The 9298-nt window shown below is 33.4% G+C and overlaps 1 pseudogene; it reads left to right on the top strand.

Moving 5' to 3' along the window:
- Positions 1-6680: 6680 nt before the first annotated feature.
- On the top strand, positions 6681-6974 carry LOC110594401 (annotated as a pseudogene).
- The last annotated feature ends 2324 nt before the right edge of the window (positions 6975-9298 follow it).

Raw genomic sequence — 9298 nt, 5'->3', positions numbered from 1 at the left:
AATTGACCCAATGCCATCTACTAAAAAGATAATCCTTTTTCCATTGTTCTGAGTGCCACCATTATTAAAACTCAAGTGAATATGTATGTGTTGGTCTGTTCTTTGGACTTTTACTTTAGGTTTACCTGTCTAAATTTGCACGAATACCACATTGTAGTTTTATAATCATCATATTAAGCGTAAATCCTTCAACTTTTTCTCATTTTTGAGGTAGTTTTGGTCATTCTAGGACTTATTTATTTCTGTATACATAATGTAACAGTATATCAATTTGTGCAAACACACACAGACCACACACTCACAAAGCATTGCAATTAAGATTTGGAATGTATTTACTCTATAAATCAACTTAAGATTATAATATGAAGTTTTCCAAACCATGATTCAGGTATATCACTCTATTTATTTTGATCCTCATGAATTTTTATCAGTAGAGATAGTAATTTGCTTAGGAAACTACCTTACATATTTCATTATATTTATTCCCAGGTGTTCAATTTTGTATGCCACTCAAAATAACATATGATCTTAGTTTCTAAATATTTGTTGCTGAAAATTAAAATTCAATTGAGTTTTGAAATTTTGTAAAAAACTTCCAAAATTTACATATTAAATTCTATTCTTTATTTATAGTATTCATTTGAAATATTTATTAATGCAATCTTATAATCCTTCTATATTTGTCTTCTTTATCTTCTACCAGTACAAATAATACATTCTTCTTTAGAATGAATTCTTGAGGTTCAATCTAGTTCCTTTTGAAAAATTATTAATATTGATGGCCTGACTTGTTTCAGGTCTTTTTCCAGATCATTTTAACTTATTCTGTCAGTACCATAGGGATGTAATGTGTTGCAATGTAAACAACCTTGGTTTTGAAATAAATAAAATTACAGATCACAATTTTTATTCTAGCTCCTAGATTTATTATTTGTTTTGCTTGAAAATGTTACTAAAACTCTTCAGTAGTACTTCACCTATAAGTGAGCATGTGGTGAAAAACCTGTAAGATAACCACCAATGATCCTCACCTCCTTATATTAATACCTTTATATAATAACCGCCCCTTGAGTGTAGGCTGGACTTAGTAACTAATAGTATATGCAAAAATGGTTTGTTACTTTCAAGGTTATGTTACAAAGAGACTGACTTCCATCTTAATGCCCTCTTTTGCTCTCCCACTCACTTATTCTGAGAGAAGCATCCACCATGCTGTGAGCTGCCCATGGAGAGGTTCATGTAGATAAACTGAAGTAAGTCACCAGTCAACAGCCAGTGAGAAACTGAGACCTCAGTCCAAAAGCCTATGAGAAACTGCGTCCTGTCAACAACCACATATATGAACTTGAAATTGGACCCTTCTCCAGTCAAGCCTTCAGATGAAATCACTGCCCCAGCTGCCATCTTGATTACAGTAATGTTAAAGACTTTGTGGCAGAGGCACACAGCTAAACCACCCATAGAAGCTTGATTCACAGAAACTAAGAGATAATAAATCCTTACTGTTTTAAGCCATTAAATCTGGGGGTTATTTATTACATAGAAATAGATTACTAACACAGAGTATATCCACCAGTGTTTATATGACCCTCAATAGACATTTAATATTTCTAGTTAGTTGATCAATAAACAATTTTTAATGATCCAGAGCAGTCTATGGAATTCATTTAAAAATGCTTCAGGTAGATGTGTAAATAATATCTCTGCCCTCTAGAAGTGTTAAAGTGACCCTCTTAACATCTATACTTGTAAATACTAGCAGAACTAGAAATACCTGAGATAAAAGGAATCTTATAAATTTTAAAAGAGTGAGTGGCTCTATCAGCTCTGGGTGATTACCTTAATCCCATCATTGAACTCATTTGTTTGTGGTATTTAACACAAGGAAATTTCCTTCAACTTTAAGTTATAAATGGATAGTTATTTAAATTTATTGCAAAATCTCCATATCACAAATGAATTGTAGAATCTAAATCTAGTATGACTCCAGTATAAAACCTGATTAACAGTCATTATAAAAATAGAAACTCATAGTTTCTTCAGGCTATGGTTCTTTTTGTGCATCTTAATGTCATAGTTATTTTTCTATCAAGCCATTGACCATTAGATTTAAATTTAATTCCATTAATATGACATATAGATTAGGGTTTCTTTCCATCATGTCTGCCCAAAAGCATTTAGGTTCCATCATGCTTTTATAAAAATTTTTTTTCTCCCTTAAGCAATATTTCTCAGTTAGAATGTTTTTTATAATTATTTGTAAGTACCTATTTTTCTAGATTGTTTGAAGGTATTTTACATTTTTAATTAAATTTCTAGAATAATGTTGATAAATGATAGTATTTAAAATATGATGTTAATGAGCACGTAGTTCCTAAGAATATAAGGGTGATAAATAAAACTAGGAAGGAAAAATAAATAAGCAAATGAATTAAACTGAATATTATTATAGATATTTATTGCAATGATTAGGATGCTTATATTCTAAACCATAAAACATAGCCATCAAGTGTAATGGAAATAATCCTACCTAAAACTCTGTTTATCTTCTTACATTCTTCATAAATGTGGGGAAAAAATATCACCTAAGATGAAAACTACCAATAAACTCATTAAATCATGTCAGAGTTTTCTTTGTCGTGATTTTGGCTAATGAGCTTTTCCTTTGAACATAGAAAGCAGTAAATATATAATGCCTGGTATGTTTAGAGTAGCAACTATCATATATCTTTTATTTTTATGCCAGTTTGTTTTAAATGTTTGTTTTTTTAACAGTTTTGAGTTAGATGTCTCCATTGCTGACATAAATTTTAAAAAATATATCCATCATGACTTAGACCCTTTCTGAATTAGCTCAACAGGCCAACAACCCAACAACATTTTTCTTTCCTAGATTATAAGCAGTCGAGATTGTGCCTGTCCTTCCTAGAACAGGCCAGCCAGCCAACCAGAACCTGCCAGTGGCCAGAAAGCAGGGCTATTATTTGAATGTTTGGCTTGTCATTACTCTAGCTATAAAACAAAAAACATCAAGACAAAGAAAAACTTCAGTTGACTGCTAGATTTACTATCCAGCTGTTCATGAAATTGCTAGAATTCATCATATTTGATCATGTTAGCAAGCAATATTATTTCATATTAACAGCCAGATTTAAAAGTAAAGTGAAGCATAACTTCCCAATTTACCAATGAGTCCTTTAGCTATATGACACTTCTGAAAGACTTTGGCTGTGTCTGAGATCATTAAAAAAAAAACTGTCAGTATTTAAATATGTCTTGCAAATGTTTTTGAATACTTCTCAAACAAGAAATTGCTTTAATGGTCTTAGTTTATTTCTGGCCATTGAAAATATTTGGATTAGTATTCCTAGGGGCTATTGGTATGTTAAGCATTTAATGGAATTTAAGTAGGCAATTTTTTGTTATATAATATTTGTACATTTTATGGGATACATGTACTATTTTGTTACATGCATAGAATGTATGTTTTGACTATGTCATCACACTTAACCACATTTTATTTTCCTACTGTTTAAGTCCACTTTGTGATTTGATAGCAGAATGTGACAGAATGGATACTTTATAATGAACAGAAAAGTATTGACCCATAGTTCTGAAGGCTGAGACACCCAATATCAAGGTGCTGGCATTTGGTGAGGGCCTCCTTGCTGCATCATCAAATGGCAGAAAGTGAAAGAGCAAATGACTTAAGCTTTTGGAATGACAAACTATATAAGCATGCAAACACTTTAAGTTGCAAACACTACCAATTTGTTTTAACTCACCTTGGTCATTGGGGAGAGCTCTATGAAATCTTATTTGAAGAAGAATAATGTCTTGCATAGTGAGTGAGTTGGGTTGGTTTTAAAGGATGAGTATGATTCCTCCAGTCATAAAAGGACTATACAGGCATTGCTGGATAGAAAAATAGCCTAACCAAAGGCATAGAAGAGCAAAAATCCTTTGATTAGACAAGGAGAAACTATTTTATAGCTAAAGATATGAAAATGGATAGGTGGAGGATATGCATCTTAAAAGTAAGACTTTGCCATGCAATGGGTTTTAGACTTGATTCTTGAGAATTTAGACTTTTTGGTTTTTCTTTCAGATTGTTTGCTTTTGTTATATATAAATGCTACTGATTTTTGTATGTTTATTTGTATCCTGAAACTTTACTTATTTTGTTTATCAATTCTGATAGATTTTTGGTGAAGTCTTTAAGTTTTTGTAAGTATAAGAGCACATCCTCTATGAAGAAGGCTAATTTGACCTCCTTTTAAAAAATAATATGGATGTCCTTTATTTCTTTCTTTTGGCCAGGAATTTTAGTATTATATCGAATAAAAGTGATGATAGTGGGCATCCTTGTTTTGTTTCAGTTCTTAGTAGAAATGCTTTCAATTTTTTCCCATTTAGCATGCTGTTAGCTGTAGGCTTGTCATATATGACCTTTATTATTTTAAGGTATGTTCCTTCAATATCCAGTTTGTTGAGGATTTATATCATAAACAAATATTGAAGTTTACTGAATGTTTTTCAGCATCTACTGAAATAATTATATAATTTTTGTTCTTGGAACTGTTAATGTGATATATCTCTTTAATTGATTTCCATGTATTGACCCATCTTGTATCCCTAGGGTGAATCCCATTTGACCATGGTGAATGATTCTTTTAATGTGTTGTTGAATTTAGTTGCTAGTATTTTTTGAGGATTTTTGCATTTATGTTCATCAGTGATATTGAACAGTAGTTTTCTTTTTTTGTTGTGTTTTTGTCTGAATTTGATATTAGGGTAATGCTCATCTTGTAGCCAGAGTTTGGAAGTAGTCATTCCTCTTCAATTTTATTGAAGAGTTTAAGTAGAATTGGTATTAGTTCTTTATTAAATGTCTGGTATAATTCAGCAGTAAAGCCATCAGGTCTTGGGATTTCATTTGATGGGAGATTTTACTATAGTTTTGATCTCTTTTCCCATTATTAGTTTGTTGAAGTTTTCTATTTCTTCATGATTCAATCTTGATAGGTTGCATGTGTCCAGGAATTTATCCATTTCTTCTAGGTTTTCCAATTTGTTGGTATATAGTTGTTCCTAATAATCTCTAGTAGTTCTTTATATTTCTATAGTGTCAGTTATATCCTTTTTTTCATTTCTGATTTTATTTGGGTCTTTTTTCCTTTTTCTTAGTCTAGCTAAGGGTCTGTCTATTTTGTTTATCTTTTCAAAAGTTAATTTTTTGTCTTGTTAATCTTATTTTTGTCTCAATTTTATTTATTTCTGCTCTAGTCTTTATTGTTTATTTCCTTTTATTAATTTGGGGTTTGATTCATTCTTACTTTTCCAGTTCTTTGAGGTTCATTGTTAGGTTGTAAATTTGCAGTCTTTCTACTTTTTTTGATGTAGGAGTTTATTGCTATAAATTTCCTTCTCAGTACTGTCCTGTAGTATCTTATAAATTTTGGTACATTTCAGTTTCATTTTCTTTTGTTTCAAAAAATTTTTAAATTTCTTTCTTAATTTCTTCATTGGTCCATTGGTCCTTCAGAAGCAAACTATTGAATTTCTTTTTTTTTCTCTAAGAGATGAGGTTTCACTGAGTTGCCCAGTCTGGTCTCGAATCCATGGGCTCAGCAATCCTCTCACCTCGGCCTCCCAAAGCGCTGGAATTAAAGGCATGAGCCACTGTGCCAGCTGAATTTCTATGTGTTTGTATTTTCTGAAGTTTCATATTATTGATTTCCAGTTTTATTCCATTGTTTTCAGAAAATATATTTGATACGATTTCTACTTTTTTAGTTTGTTGGGACTTGTTCTGTGGTTTAAAATATGATCTATTCTGGTGAATGCTCCATGTGCTGATTTTTATAAAAAATGTGTATTCTACAGCAGTTTAGTGAAATGTTCTGTCAAGATCAGTTAAGACAATTTGGATTAGTGTGTAGTTTAAGTCTGATATTTCTTTGTTGATCTTATGTCGGGATTATCTGTCCATTTCTGAGAGTGGGATGTTGAAGTCCCATACCATGATTGTGATTGTATTTCAGGCTATCACTCCCTTTAGAGTTAGTAACGTTTGCCTTACATACTTGAGATATCCAGTATTAGGTGCATATATATTTATAATTCTTATATCCTCTTGCTGAACTGACCCCTTTCTCATTGTATAGGGACCTTCTTTGTCTCATAAGTAAAGCTACTACTGCTCTATTTTTGTTTGCATGGAATATCTTTTTCTACTCCTCTTTCAGTCTATGTGTGTCTCTATAGACAAAGTATGTTTCTTGCAGGCCGCATATAGTTGGGTCTTGCTTCTTTATTCATTCAACCACTGTATGCTTCTTAATTGGAGAATTGAGTTCATTTGCACTCAGTATTACTATTGATAAGTGTGGACTCCTACTGCCATTTTGTTGCTTATTTTCTGGATGATTTATAACTCCTCTCTTCCTTTCTTCATTTCTTACTGTCTTTATTTGTGGTTAAATGATTTTCTCTGGTAGTATGTTCCAATTAATTGGTTTTTTAATTTTATGGAATCTATCATAGGTTTTTGCATTGTACTTACAATGAGGCTCACAAAAACATCTTATAGATATAGGAAGTTATTTTAGGCCTGGTCTCTGCTCACCCAGCATCCAGCGCCTTGCCCCACTACCAATGCTTCAACAGACCTCACCAAAATGCCATCTCAAATGGAACATACCATGGAAATCATGATGCTTACACTCCACAAATTTGCTGGGGATAAAGGATACTTAATAAAGGAAGACCTGAGAGTACTCATGGAAAAGGAGTTCCCTGGGTTTTTGAAAAATCAGAAAGACCCTCTGGCCATGGACAAAATAATAAAGGACCTGGACTAGTGCTGAGACAGCAGGGTGGGCTTCCAGAGCTTCTTTTCACACATCGCTGGCCTCACCATTGCATGCAACGACTATTTTGTAGTACACATGAAACAGAAGGGAAAGAAGTAGACAGAACCAAGCAATGCTTCCCACTCTGCTAAAAGTTATCCCAAAGAGTCGCTGAAAGGAATCTGCCCAAAGCTTTCACCTATATACGGATTCTGTGAGCAGATCAGGACCCTTAGAAAATGTACAAACAAAATTCAACTCACATTTGACAAGCAGAGAAGAAAAGTTAATTGAAGGCCAGATAAGCTTTTGATTTTTGTATTGTTTGCATCCTCTTGCCTTCAATAAATAAAGTCCCTTTTCAGTTCTGAAAAACAAAGAAGTTATTTTAAAGACATGACAACTTATCTTAGATCACAATGAAAATAAGAGAAACAAAGAAAAAAATTTAAAACACTCTGTACTGTAGCTCTGGACTGTGTATCTTCCCACATTTTGATTTTATGTTGTCTCAGTTTATATAATTTATATTATCTATTTCTTAACAGGCTCTTATTTGTAGCTGTGATTGTTTTTGAGAGATGTGTCTTTTTGGCTTCATACCAGAGTTATGAATGGATTGAACACCACAATTATAGTATTAGAGTATTCTGGGTTTCTATGTGTTCTTAATTTTACCAGTAGGTTTTAGATCCTCTATGGGGTTTTTTGCACATTTTTTTTCCTTTCAGATTGAAGAATTTCCTTTAGCATGTCTTATAAGATGGGTCTAGTGGTGATGAATCCTATCAGCTTTTGTTTATCTGAGAAAAACTTTATCTCTCCTTCTTATTTGGAGAATAGCTTAGCTGGATACATTATTCTGGGATTGGCTGGCAGTTTGTCTCTTTTTACAGTCTTTGATTTGTATTCAATTTTATCTAGTAGAGTTACTCTGATTTGACATTCCTTTGGGCTGAGTTCCAGAGCAGGATTTCTAGGGCTGAGGATGATAGTCCCGCCTTCCTCTTTTGTTTTTGACTGTCCATCAGGCACTCCTAAAGCTGCCTAGCTTCCTATGCAATGATACAAGAGGTCTCTGCCAGGTACCTAAGATGGTGGGGAAGCTGGTTGTTAACCTTAATCTCATTTTTTCTGGTGTAGAAATCATGAGTTGGGGAGAAACTTTTCGCACACTTGGTGCAAGGCAGATTGAGCATAAGGGCATCTTGGATACAAGTATCCAATTCTCTTATCTTTTGCTCAGAGTATTTTCACTTCTCTGTGTCCCTCTCCTTTTCATATTTGAGTTCTGGGATATTGCTGGGGATAATCTCAAATCTGAATACTTGTTTTTGGTTTTCTTTGGGTGTGGTGAAACCAGCCTGCTTATATGCTGATATTTTGGAACTGAAAGTCTTGGAGATTTCCCTCTATCATCATCAAAGTTCAAAAGGACAACAACCACCACTAAAATATGAGGAAACAGTCCAGAAAACTCAGTTGTCTATTTGAGGAAAATCTCCAGGGGACAGATGGCTTAAACTGTGATCTAAGTTAGGTTGTACTAAAGCTAGAGATAGTAACAAGCCATGAAGGTTAACTAAAGTCAAAGAAGTTAAGTTTCAAGGCAGGTACAAAATCAGTTTCTGAGACCTAGACTCTAAGCCAATAAGTGAAGGATAATGATAACCCAGCACCCTATGAGCTTTATGGACAAGAAGGAGATGAGGGGAAAATTATGCTTTGGTTTTCTATGTCTTGGGCAGAGGAAACAAGTGCAAAATTAGGTGGGTACTGGGACAGGGAAATAGCAAGGAGGTCAATAAGGATGGAACATAGTGAACAAAGCAGAGAGTGGGAGTAGTTAGATTCAGAGAAGAAATGGGAAGATCACATATGGTTTCTGAGGGTCAGAGAACACACTCTGAATTTTACTAAGTATAGAAAGAAATGACATAATATGACATGCTTTTGAATTTTTCCACTGATTGCTCAGTAAAAAATAGACTCTAGGAGTCTAGAGCAGAAGTAGGGAGACCAGTTAAGGACTCTTGCAGTAATTCAGACAAGAGTTGACGATATCTTGAACCAAAATAGAAGCCATGGAAATATTGAAAAGTGGTAACCTCTTTCAGGTCTCCTCCCATTGTGGGAGATTTTCTTTCTGTCTTCTTAATAAATTCTACAGAAAGAAAGAGAGAGAGAGAGAGAGAAATAGAAAGAAAGAAAGAAAGAAAGAAAGAAAGAAAGAAAGAAAGAAAGAAAGAAAGAAAAGAAAAGAAAAGAAATTGGTAACATTTAGGAAACATTTTGAGGTATAATCAACAAAATTAGCTGATGGATTGAATGTGAGATAAAGAAAAGAAGGCAAAATGACTTTGGAATTTTGCCTTGCACAACTGCAAAGAAGTTTTCATTAACTGTGTGTAGTGATGCACCACATAATGCCATTTCAGTCAATG

This window comes from Carlito syrichta, unplaced genomic scaffold, assembly GCF_000164805.1.
Source record: "Carlito syrichta isolate Samal-C Ts95f unplaced genomic scaffold, Tarsius_syrichta-2.0.1 Scaffold315125, whole genome shotgun sequence".
NCBI classification, from domain to species: domain Eukaryota; kingdom Metazoa; phylum Chordata; class Mammalia; order Primates; family Tarsiidae; genus Carlito; species Carlito syrichta.
The sequence above is the reverse complement of the archived record's forward strand: the minus strand, read 5'-3'. Positions and strand labels throughout refer to the sequence as shown.